Source organism: Hevea brasiliensis, chromosome 7 (genome assembly GCF_030052815.1).
Source record: "Hevea brasiliensis isolate MT/VB/25A 57/8 chromosome 7, ASM3005281v1, whole genome shotgun sequence".
NCBI classification, from domain to species: Eukaryota; Viridiplantae; Streptophyta; class Magnoliopsida; order Malpighiales; family Euphorbiaceae; genus Hevea; species Hevea brasiliensis.
Window position 1 is genome coordinate 22,542,180 of NC_079499.1, and position 13,876 is coordinate 22,556,055.

The following is a 13,876-nucleotide window of genomic DNA, read 5'->3' on the forward strand; positions in this document are numbered from 1 at the left end:
AGAAAAAGAATGGGTTCCCATATATTTGAGCTAGCTAGGATCATGTTACATCTTACGGGGGAGTAGGGTGTGACAACTAGCATGACTAGTGGGGGAAATCAATTTCGAATTTTGATTCCTTCTCTGGCTGAAGTATTGAGGTGTGTGCCAGTAGAAGAAGAAAAAGAATGGGTTCCCATATATTTGAGCTAGCTAGCCTTGTGTTGTGACTTCTCCTTAGCCTCTGGTTATTGAGATAATATTTGTTTCGAGTGGCATGATATAACTGTGTGTTTTTATGAAATTTCTTTTGATACTTTCGAAATGAAATTGTTTGGATTAAAATTTTATAAGTCATGTTTTGAATTTATTTCTCATGTTCAGTTCAATTTTTGAATGAGTATGATTTAAATTCCGCATAAAGATTATTTTAATATGTTGTGCACCACTGAGTCCTAGTACTCAACGATGACTATTATTACTGTTGCAGATATAGAGACTAGAGGAGTAGCAGAGTGAGCTGCTGAAGATTAAGGAGCTACCTATTCTGAAGTTTATAGGTATATTTTATACCCTGATTGTAAAAATTATTTTAATGTATGTAAATGTATGGACATGTAAAACTGGTCATGAGCAGTTGTATAAAGCTTGTAATAAATTTTGGTTTGGATTTTTCCTAATGTAAATATTTGGAATGATGTATATAAATTGTTTCATCTTTATTGAAATATGAATGAAAATATTTTGTTTTAATTTGAATAAAATTGAATTATAGTATTTTGATGATGTTGAATTTTAGAAATTAAGAAATGATATTGAAATTGGTTGGGATGGATATTGAATTGATGAAGTTGTTGAGATAAGTCTTTGGAAGTGCTTTTTTATAGGTATTTGAAGAATTTTTTTCTCAAAATACAGATGGCACTCTGCCAAAATTTTTATAAAATTTGCGAAAAAATAAAATGGGACAAAAATTTTTACTAGTCTTAAAACTTCGAATAAATGTTTTAATACCTATTAGAAAATGCTCACCACTTATAAAAGTAAGAAATCATAAACCATCGATTGAAATTCATTGTGAGATTGAGGCTATAAAGTTTGAGGCTATAAAGTTTGAGGCTTAACATTTTGAACAAATAATTCTTCTTGAGAAACATTCTGTACATTTTGAGGCTGCACATAAGTTTCCCCATGGTTATTCCAACAATAATAATTTTTTACAAAACCTTGTGTCCCAAGATGTACTTTCACTGTAATCTCATCCAGAAAATTCCTATTTCGACACTTATGATGATTATACAGACATCTTATCTTTTCACCATCCATGTACTATGGATGCATTCTAGCAAACTCTATAAACTGCTCAACCCCAGCTATAAACCTAGGATTTAGGAACCCATTTTCTAATCTTGCATACATCCATTGTCAATTCGAATTCATATTTAATGTCTCTGAAATATAGCCAATAATGGCATTCGTGTTAACATTTATGTAATAATACTAAAATAAATATTTATCATTTCACTTAAAATTAGTTATTAAATGTATACAATTACTCATTAAATCTTTTAAAATTTAGAAAGTTCCTAAATTAGTATCCTTAATTTCACAACAAATTTGAAAGGGTATGGCCCTAACCATTAAAAAATGCACTGTCTATACAACTACAAACGAACACTTTTACCGTGCATATGTAGAAATTTCGACAGCATCTCTTCTAGGTTCTCCAATTGCACGATATGAAATATGTGCTATTCCATTTAAGATTATTAAATGAAATATCACATTTCTATATATGAAATCAGAGAACATAATGAGATACCACTAAATTTCTACTTATGCATAAGTAAATAAGCATCCATTTACAGATATTGAATATAGACACTGCATTTCCAAACTGTCCTTCAGGACAATTCGGTAAAAGCTCACCCTCCAGTGAGCATATCACCGAACGGTCATCTATGGCTAAATGAAATTAGATTTACTTTACTTTTTTAACGTAATGTTAATATGTATGTTATATTATATAGACATATGAATATTTATCTAACGAAATTTCAGCAGCATTAATCCAGAACGTACAAAAGCCTCTTAATTAGGCTAATTTTACAAACCTTAAATGGAAAAAAAAAAAAAAAACACTTCCAATACTTCCACCTTATACCACCCAAACTACAACATCATTCAAACAAGCCCAATCACTTCAAATAAAGCTACTAATATCAATAGGAGCGATATAGCCACTATTGCAATAGGGATGCTCATTAATAATAGTTATGCATATAATCATATCATGAATTAACTAATACAAGATCTCACAACACTCCCAAAATATAAATAATAAACCAAACTTAAAAGTTCCCTTTAGATGAAAACCATATCTTCTCTACCTCGATTGGCTCCAATGTTGCCGCTAGCATCCAAGCAGAGATTCATCACCTAATTCCCTAGCAGCAACCCTAACAATGAAATCAATTTGAACATCGGGTCAGGGATAGATCATCTCACAATCTAATATTCATGATATAACAAAATTTACACAAATTAAAGACGATAAAAAAAGTTTATATCAAATTTCTATTGTGCATATAATAAAAAGGTGATAAATGAGTCATATTCAGGTTATTCCAGTGAATGATTGATTTGAATTAAAAAAAAAGTAAGTTACAGGAAGACTAAGAGAGAGGGAGGTATTTTTTTATAAGAAATTGAGAGAGTAAAAACTCGAATATAATATTTGTCAGAAGATAGAAGGATTTATTTACTTTTTTTCTAAATAAGGATATGCGTTTTTTTTTTATAATTTAATATTCAGTATTTTCTTATTAATATGACAGAAGTGAAGAAATAAAAATTCTTTTAATTTCTTTAAAAACCACGTTTGATTATTTAAATATTTAAAAATTAATAATTTACTTAATCTCAAAAAATTAAAAAATATATTTTTTTACTTTTTTAAAAAATAAATCTATATAAAATCAAATCATTAATAAATATATAAATTTATAATTTATATTAAATAAAATAAATATATTAAATATTAAATAAATGAAAGTAAGAAGTATGACAGGATTGGCAAGAAAAACCCTAGGGTCAACCACAAGCAAACGTGTAGAGGGATATTTGCAAATGGCACATGGTCCCCCCTGCCTTTAATTGGGCAAGTCAGGGTGGCGGCTCATGGACAAATTTTCTGTGAGCATTATTTTCCAATAACCCCATTTGGGCTTGGCTTAGCCTATGTTGAGGATTGTGCTGTAAAAAGGGGTTGGTTAGCAAATTGGGCTTGGTGCTGATGTGTGATGTTTTGATGGCCCATGGTTACCAACGGAATATGATGGCAACATATAAGGCATTCGCAAAAATTGATATATATATATATATATATATATATATATATATATATATATATATATATATATATATATATATATAAAATTTAATTAACTAAAATATTATATTTGTTGTGATACTTTAAAATTAATTTTTATAAAAAATACTCTTTATACTTTATAAAAATTAATTTTTATACTTTTTGCTACTTTATAAAAATTACAACTTAACTTATATATATATATATATATATATATTATACTTGTTGTGATACTTTAAAATTAATTTTATTATTTAATTTGTCTTCATAGTTTATAAAGTCAAATTAAATAATAAAGTTAATTTTAAAGTATCACAAGAAGTATAATAATTTTTTGCTACTTTATAAATATTACAACTTAAATTACTTTAATATATATATATAGACAAAGCTTGATACACAAAAAAATTTGCTAATATGTATTTTTCTAGAGGCAAAAGAGCATTCTTTTGCTTCTACTTATTTACATAAGCAACTCAAGTGTGAAATAAATAAATAAATAAATAACAATTGTGGTTCATCAATGCAAACCTGTATAAAAAAACAAATAAAAAAAGCTATCCAAGTTGCTCAGCCTGTATCGTTGCAACATACCAATTCCATTTACATATTGAACCAAAAAAGACGGGCAAATGATAATATCTTCTGTGACTACACTTTGTGAAAATTCTTAGCAATAGTATTTCATAGGATATCAACTTACTTGGACAAAGCACTTCCAGATACTGCTGTGGTTAGAAGATTCTACAACAATAATCCAAAAAAATTGGGCAATTCTTCTATCTGTTCAACAAAATGATCTGCGAGAAGTTATAAATTTACAGTAAAATCACTAAATTATGTATAAATAACTATCAGTTTGTTCCAATGTATACAATGCCAAGTTAGATGGCAGCTCAAGACAGAAGCATGAAACCAATGAAGCCACTAATTTGAAAATATTACCTTGCCAAAAAATTGATCAAATTGTTAACAGACTCTCCACTTAATTCTCTTCTAACCAACTTCAGAATTTCCATAATCTGTAATAATCAAAATGAAAGACTTAATGAGTACATGGATTTTATTTTATTTTCCAAGAAAAAAAGAAAATTAATATAAAATTTTAACATATATTGGCATTACACCACTAGTGATGCATAACCACAAAGTAGATAAGTTCTACTAAATGGTCACACAAAGAAAACCTACTATTAAGTTTTCCTAGGTTGAAAACCTACTATTAAATTTTCCTAGGTTGACATGTGCAGAGATTTGTATAGAAGTATTTCTATCAGTAATTTATATTTTTAAAATTTAGTAATCCTATAAAAAATTTTAAATTTTATTTTGTAAAATAAATTTTCCAAATAAATTCTATAAAATAAATTTTCACTTCCTTGTCAATACGTCAATTAAGGGATACCCACCAAAAACTTCTCCCCATCTTCATCAAATAAAAAGGAACTATTAAATTTAATTAAAAATAAAGATTGAAATAAAATTAAAAATAAAGAATCCGGGCTAAGTTGAATGTATAGCTGTCAACTGCTGCTTCTAATGGGAAAAATGTGCAAGGCAGAGAAAAATAAGAAGGAAATTGAAAAAAAAAATTTCATCAGGTAATTCTTGTTCCCACGAATCAATTACTATCATAAACAAAATTCATACAGGTTATATTTTTCATTTCCCCCACTCCCTGAACTACTAACCGAATAAACCAGTATCCTTAAGTTTGTTATAAGTTTGAAAAACTCAAGTAGGTTTAACCTTCACCATGAAAAGGAGAGAACAAAAAATTAATAAAAAAATATGTTTCCTCCTATTGCCTGCTATAACAACATAAAGTAGCAAAGATAAATGCAGTTTACATTTAATTGTCGAGACTCCCAAGGAAAACTTGATTCAACTATTATATACAAGTTCAAAATAAATATTATTTTGATATTTGTGATACATGCACGCAACTTATGGAGAACAAGAAAGCATACAGACTCTTGGCCGATAAGCCTAAGCTGGTGGCGGGCGAGCATATTTTTCCATCCCTGGTTGCTCATCATATGGCCGCTCTATTAATTTAAGCAACCTCCTAACTTCCCCAATATCAACTAGTTTGGTTGAGTCAATGGCCGTGTGGCATAAATAGTTATGGAGAACATATTTAGGATTTACAGAATCCATTTGAACCTTCCTCTGCTCGTAAAAAGTTCTAGAGAACATTTTTAATTAAATTGATTCTGGCAGTTATGGTATACAATCTTAACTCCTCAAACTCAAAACAAAAAGTCGTTAAAAAAAAAAAAAGGAATAATAGCATAGTATGATTGGCCCATTGATAAAATAACGAGAATGTAAAAACATAGAACAATTGGCAAGAATCTGCTACTTGCTTTGTCTACACAAATGAGATCTGCCTTTTGCTATTATTCCCTACATTGAAGCGAAAATGAGACAACTCACTTGTGAGAAGCGAGCTTAAGGGCCATTTGCGAGACTGAGATGAGAGAGAGGTTGAGGGAGATAGGGCGATGGCAGATGAGAGAATGGGAATAGAGGGAGGTAGCTAAAGTAAAAGACTGAAATTGATAAGACGAGAGAATGAGATAAGGGTTACATTTATTTGTGAGTAGGCAGAGGGTTTTTCAAAACGACATAGTTTTAAGGTAAAATAGATTAAAAAAAAGATATTTTTGTAATAAAAATTTTGTAAATAAAAAAAATAAAAACTTAGTAATATTAATAATGCTTGAGGCTCTATGTTTATAATATAAAAATCTTTTAAATTATTTTTTATATTAATATGGTTTAATTTATTAAAATTATTTAAAAAATTAATTCTAAATTTTGTGATGGATTAGTTAATTCGTCACATTTGTGATGGAATAATATATTCCGTCAATAATTTGTAATGGAATTAAGTTTTTCATCACAAACTTTGTGACAGAATAATATATTCTCTCACAAACTTTGTGATAGAAATACATTCCGTCACAAAGTTTTTAATGGCAACATTTTTCCATCACAAATTAGTGACGGAATAATATGTTCCGTCACAAACTTTGTGATGGAAATACATTCCGTCACAAAGTTTTTGACGGCAATATTTTTCAGTCATAAATTAGTGATGGAATAATGTGACGAAAATACATTCCGTCACAAATTTTTTGACGATAATATTTTTCCGTCACAAATTAGCGATGGAATATTATATTCCGTCACAAATTTTGTGACGGAAATACATTCCGTCACAAATTTTTTGACAGCAACATTCTTTATTCACAAATTAGTGATGAATAAATTCATCTCTCACAAATTTGTGATGACTTAGAGATGGAATATTCCATCCGTTAATAATTAAAATATTAAAAAAATAACTAAAAAATTTGTGATGAATATTCCATCACAAATTCGTCCCAGTGATGTAATCTGTCAAAAATCCGTTTCTAATTTATGATAGAATATTTCCGTCATAAAAAACCTGTCACAAAATTCTATTTCTCTTGTAGTGTGTCTCCAGCTCCATATGTTTGATATGTGGAGAGGAAGTCTTGAAGAGATCTTATAATGGGCCGAGCAAATTGGAATGTGATTATGAAATGTAAAAAGGGGGACCTTTGGTGGCATAATTATTAAATGTGAAATGTCTATGTTGTGAAACCTCATGTGGATGATGCACACATATGGTTGTATTTGTTAGGCATTCTTTACTATTCCCTTATAGTTTCTTTACTTATTAAGGCCTTGTTTGGTTGTGGTCATTTACCTTAGGAAGGTGAAGTTCCCAAAAAGTATCAAAGTCATTACAACAAATCTTTTTTTTTTTTTCTATTGAAATATTTGTGGGGAAATTTATTTCGCCACCAAAAACATATTAGTAACTAATTGTGGTGGGGAATGACATACTGAACCAAATTTAGTAACATTAGTGAGGAATATTTAAATTTCGCCACAGAAGAAAAAAAGAAATAAAGGTGCACAGTTGCATACTCATTCCACTCTCAAATTTCTTATTAAAATAATTAAAATTATGAAATAAAACTTAATAAAGACTATGAGCCATTGTTCTCCACTTTCATTTCTCTTATCTAGAGCCCTAACCACACGACAGCCTCTTCCCTCCATTCCTCCAGTTCTCCCCTAGTTGCTCTTCGATTTCCAATTGCTCTTCGGCCATTTCTCATCACCTCCTCCCTCTTTGGCATTTCATTGCAAATCCGGGTCATTCCTCTTTGGCCATTAGTCTCTAACACCCTGTTCTCCTAGATCATTCTCTATATACTACCTTTTTTAGCTTATTCTTTGAAGTTAGTTTTATTGTTCGGATTTAAAAAATTATTTTCTATGTGGTTTTGAATTGGAAAAAAATTTTATTTTTTGTTAATTAACTAATTTTGACATGAATTTTTGCCTATTTTGATATGAACTTCTTTTTTTAGATCTATTCTCTCTTTGAATTATTGATTTTTGAGTTGAAAGCACAAAATTATTGAGTGTAAAAGCAGACCCAGTGGAGTTCATGGTTCACTGAAGCCTCAAAGGTTATGTTAAATTTATGACTCAAAATCCTAATTGGATTTGGTTTTTTCCTAATTTGAATGGGAGAAATTTTCCTCATTAGGAAGGAGGAATATTTCTTATGTAGAATAGAACTTCTACTTTAGTGTTATTCTTAAATTGAGTTGGATTCCTAATTAAATTAGGATTAGGGTAACTAAACACTATAAATAAGAGTGTTGTGAAAAGGTTATTTAGCTTTGGCTATGGAAAGTGGCTTCACGCATTGTAGAGAGTGGCTTTTAGCCCATGGAGTGAATGGCTTTATCGATTACTGAAGATTTGGCTTTGCTGATTTTTGAGAATATGACTTTACCCATTGATGAGAGGCACTTGCTGTGGGGTCATGTGGTGTGAGGCAAAAGATCATCTACTAGGATTGCATAAAGTGCACCGGGTAATAAGCATAAAAGATGGTGAGGTCACATCTGTCTCACTTAAGTACCACTATTTTAGATAGCATTTTTTAGATATGCAATTTAGACAATCTTAATAGAATCGAGTCCATTGGTAAGTACCATACTCACATAACACTATCACGATACTAAGGATTTATGACACAAAAGCATATATAGACAGGAGTCACTACTCTAGTTATCACTGAGACATATTCATTATTTCTTCCGAGGGACATCTGATTGAGGCATCAATTTCCAAAAGGACAACCGAAGGGACTTGATTGATGCATTCAATTTTTTGATAGAGTCATGGATGGCAACTTATTCCTTGCAGAGGTTCCACAACCATTGTCACCATAGCCCAAAGTCTAGGTTCAGGACAGTGGGTACGTAATGGGAAGGTGTTAAGCACCCCTTATGCCAAGTCTAACCTCGCTAATTCGAGTACTAGTCCTTTACTAATATTTCTAAAAATCTTGTTTATTATTCCTTTATCAAAATTCTTACCTAATTATGCAATTTCTAAACCTACACACATAAATAATTTAAATAGAGTAAGTTTACAAATAATTTTCATATACAAGTATTCCCTATCTATGGGCTTGTTAAATTTAATTGAGTGACATTGTAACACCCTTTACCCGGTCTACAGTGTAGCCAAGCAAGGACTGTCATACTCTGTGCCGAAGCACTTTATCTTATCTTACTTTACTCATTTTTTCTAATTTTAATCTCGTTATATTTTAAAATAATTTATATTCAAAGGAAAAACTAACAGAGTTTCCCCAATTCTATTACCGTTTGATGTGTTTCACTATTCATCTGTTAAAAATTTCAACAACATTTTCCAATGATAGTCTCATTCATATCCATTATAACCATCTTATCATTTCAAATATCATTATGTATTTTAATTCTATATTCATTTCCATACATATCCATTCATGCTTAATTTATATATATAAAAATTCTGAAATTTTTATTAATTTACACGATATACAAATTAATTACATATAAAATAGCCAATTTATTAATTTACATCATATACATATTAAATATAATTTCATAATTTACATTACAACACAATAGATATTTATAATGTACAAAATACATTAATATGACTTATATGGGCTCTATCTACATGCATTGCTAAGGAGGTGATACCGTAGACACTTCTGCAAATCCGGACTCCTAAATCCCAGTTAATGTCCACTGGGCTTTATTTTCAGTACCTACACGAGGAAACAATCCATCGCGCTAAGCATTTCTGCTTAGTAGTGCAATAATATAACAAAAAAATAATATATACAAATAAAAATAAAAATTAGAGCATAATTTATGTAATCAAGAATTATTTGATTTCATGTGAAATTTTAAATATTAAATATCTTTTCTCAATTTTGTTGTTATTTGGAAGTGCTTAGTTCATAAGTTTACAATAATAATATACAATATACAAAATTAATAAAAATATTGAACTTATGTTCATATTACTATTGTTGTCCCAAAATAGTCCAAGAGGGGGGTGAATTGGACTTTAACAATTTTTCAGCCCTTACTTGTAGCCTAATAAAAAAATGTGGCTTTGTTCAACTAGGTGCTTCTTAATATATAATGGCAGTGATATGTATTTCAATAAAGTGTCCTTAAGTTGCAAGTCAAGCTTTAATCAATATTTATAGCTACCAAAACATGCATCACAAGACTTTCAACTAATTTCTCATCATACTCATAAATCCTCAAATATACCAACTCAATATATTCAATCAACATTCAAGGTCATGTATAAAAATTAAATTGCACAAAAGTAAAGAGGTTAAGGTTAGAGAGATCAAACACAATGATCTTTATAGTGGTTCGGCTTAACTAGCCTACATCCACTCTCTCAAAGAACTCTCTTTGAGTCTTCTCTTCACTATTTGCTCTTTTAAAGGCAAGAGACCAAAAGCCCTTTACACTTTTTCAACACCAAGCTTTTACCAAGGCAGTTTGAACCTTTGAAAAGTGCTATCACAAGCACTTACTCTCTCTCAAACTACAATAGCTGCTTGTACAACCTCTCTTAAATGCAACTTAATGTTTTAACACTCACTCTTACTCAATACAAATCAAACTATAAAGAAGAGATGAGTTGGTTTGCCAATGGTAGCTCAAAGACTTTAAAGCTCTTGAATGAAAGCAATAAATGAAAAATCAAAGTTGGAGTTCAAATGTAAGCTTTCATCAAAAATAAAATGAAGTAAAGAAGGTTTATTTATAGTCCCAAATCATTTTAGACCGTTTGAAACCTTTTTGGAACGTTATACACACTGCTCAAGACAAAATGACCATTATTTTGTCTTGTTGTGCGAAGTTGAGCAGCTCTGATCATTTAGCAAACTAATGAAATTTTGGCAACAGCAGTAAACTAGTTAGTAAACTAATATTTTAGCAAACACATTAGCAAACTAATATTTTAGCAAAGCAGTTAGCAAACTAAGTCAACAGCTGCATGTCTCAACTTGTAATATTTAAAAACAAAGATTTAGACCTTAAAAGAAAAATAAGTTCTAATAACAGCATCCAAGGTAATGATGAGGAAAAAGTAATCAGAAAATAAAGTTTCATTTTTGAGCTCCATTCGACTAAATTCTCATCTATTCTTTTCACATAAAACCTAAGACTCAATCTCTAACTCTATGACTTTCATACATTTACTTTGAGTCTTGGCTTTCATAATCTTGTTCTTTTCTCATTTTGGATTTGTCTTGAGATGCCTTTGAGTATTCTTCCTCCTTCGATACAACTTCAAAAATTCTTTATGAATAAGAAAAGGAATCTACACATCACTTTAAAGTTAGGTTAGATAGATACTGTTTGAGTTTTGTTATCATCAAAATCAATGCTCATTTTGAGCTACACGGGGTCAACAATTATGGAAGATGCATTTGTAATAATTATTTAAGTTATACTTATTTTTCTAGCGTTTTCATTATTTTACTTAATATTTCTAAGTATTTTGGATCATTTCATAATAAATAAATTTTTAGAACCAATCTAGTTCATTTTAGATCTTTCTCACTCATTTATTTAATTTCTAATATTTTTAACTCATTTCACTACCCAAATAACCTATGACAGGCTGACTGGACTGGATACACGGGTCCCTAGCATTAGACACTGTGGTGCCTCGGGCCGTTATACCATGGGACACATAATGTCAATCACGTATGCAATCAATATAGCTGACACTGGACACCGTGGTGCCTTAGGCCGTCATGCCATGGGACGTATAATGTCAACCATGTATGCAATCAATATGGCTAAGAAGCCATGGTAACACATAATCGGGCATACAAGCCATAAATACAGGCATAAAGCCTTACATGGGTACATTAGTACCATTAGGGGTTCATATGTTTTATTATTTCATTATATGTTTCATTTATATTTTATAATATTTTGATTCTATTCATGGTAGAAGCATAAATTTTCAAATCTCATTTCTAAATATTTTTTGGATTCATCATATCATTCATGTTGATTACAATTCACATCAATTGATTTCATGTACCATTTGTACTCAAAGCATTTTTCCTTTCTCTCATGATAAGAACAAATGTCCTATTCACACCTTTATGTGATTTATTCATTCATTAAAATATTTATATGAATTATCAATCACAATTCAAGAAGTGTTTTGCATACTAAATATTGAGGATTCACATTATTTCCTCTCATGTACCATTTATTGAGCAAGGTATTATTATTCTATTTGCAATAGAAACATAAGTCCTAATAATAGCTTTACCTCATTTATACATTTAACGATCCATTTATGTTAATTAAATTTTATATTTCAAGTTATATTACTAATGTATTATGTGTTCTATTTGTGATGGGAATACAAGCCCCAACTACCTATTCACACGATTTAAGTGTTCATTAAGTCATTTATGTGAGTTACCATTCATATTCCAAGTAATCCATGAACATTTCATGGATTTCAGATTTTATACCTTAATTTCCTCTAGCAATTTGGCCAAGATGCATAATCCATTTGGCTATACTTCCGTCAAGGAAGTTGTTTCTTTATGTGTTAACTTACATTTCCATTTTGAATCATTCAATTTGAAGTGGTATAACTCTAATTATAGTCAATTAATTAAGGATTGTTCAGGATGTTGAACCCTGTAAGACTACTAGTTTCAGGATTTTCCATCTTCTTTGTCATACATTTCCAAGCACTTAGGCTTAAAATTAGGTCTAGGTCCCTAAAACAAAGTTTTAGGTCTTCATCTTAGCTTTTTAGATCATTTGGGATCATGCCAATTGAAGTTTTCTAGAGAAAGTGGTCTTTTAACCATCCGAGGGTCAAAAGACCAAATACCTCAAATTTAGAAATTCCAAGTTTGGAGTTCTGACTTCTCCTAATAATTTCTCTAAGTTCCCTTAAACTTTGAATTCTGGTCAATACACCAAAGTTATAGCTCTATTTCTTAGGGTTCCAGGTCAATTTGGTTCATCCTCATTGAAATTTTCTAGTGAAAATTATGGTATAACTACTGTCTTGGGGTCAATTGGCATTTTGGTTCAAGTTCAGAAATCCAGGATTGGAAGTATTAATGTGTCCTAGCAAATTCTCTATGTTCCATTAGGTTTTGGGTTTTGGTCAAAACTCAAAAATTGTAGTTCTAGGTCTCATAGAAATTTTGGCTTTAGTTTCACTACATTTGTAGTTTTGTAGACCAAGTTATGGCATTTTTGGCACAACTGGTCGGATTGGTCAATATTTAGGTTTTTCTAGTCAGTTTTGATTCTGGCAGTTTGTTTGGGCTAACTTTGCTTAGCAATTTGATTAGGTTAGGGTCAGAATTAGGGTTCCTGATCTTCATGAAAAAATGTCCTACTAAGCTTTCCATGGGTTCAAGAATCAGGTCATTCTGACCTTCCTAGAGTGAGTTATGGCCATTTGAACATTTACTGTTCATATGGTTATTTTTCCAGGTCTAGCATATAGTTATCCAGATTCAAGCCAACTTTAAGTCATTTTAGGTTCAGTTTCTGGGCAGGGTCTCTACATGAAAAATGTGGCAAATTGTCCTAAGTTTCATCTCCAATTAGCCTCACGCCAATTGGAGCAACATAGTTCTACTTATGGCCTTAAAACCACGCTGGACTCAAGGTCTAGAATTTCCTGCATGAAAATAACACTCCCAATACCACCATTCCACACTCCTACTGTAACACCCCTATTTACATAGCCTAGTATATTTCACTGTTCCGATGATCGGTGTCGGTCTAGATAATTAAGAGAAGTAGAACCACATCTAAGATAACTAAATAAGCCCTAAACACAAATAATTAGTAATTGTCAATTAGTTAAGTATAAATAAGAAAAACAGAACACAAGAAGTTAAATGAGCTGAGAGTCACAGCGATGGGTGACCTTCTCTGGAAGGACTGCGAGGTCGATTTAAACTCAAATTTCGAACCGTAAAATGTGACGCTGTGGTCCTTAGGACTATTGCGAACACAGTGGAAAAGAGAAAATCATGAAAAAGAATTGTTAAGCCAGTCAAATAATTAGGTCAGGGATTCAGAAAAAATATTG

The 13,876-nt window shown here is 30.7% G+C and overlaps 1 long non-coding RNA gene across 1 annotated transcript; it reads right to left on the reverse strand.

Moving 5' to 3' along the window:
• Positions 1-2,015: 2,015 nt before the first annotated feature.
• Positions 2,016-5,920, reverse strand: LOC110667568 (uncharacterized). Its single transcript, XR_009150053.1, has 4 exons — positions 5,792-5,920; positions 4,298-4,374; positions 4,056-4,135; positions 2,016-2,438 (listed from the first exon to the last, which is right to left on the reverse strand). It is a non-coding gene; the product is annotated as an uncharacterized LOC110667568 (long non-coding RNA).
• Positions 5,921-13,876: the final 7,956 nt, after the last annotated feature.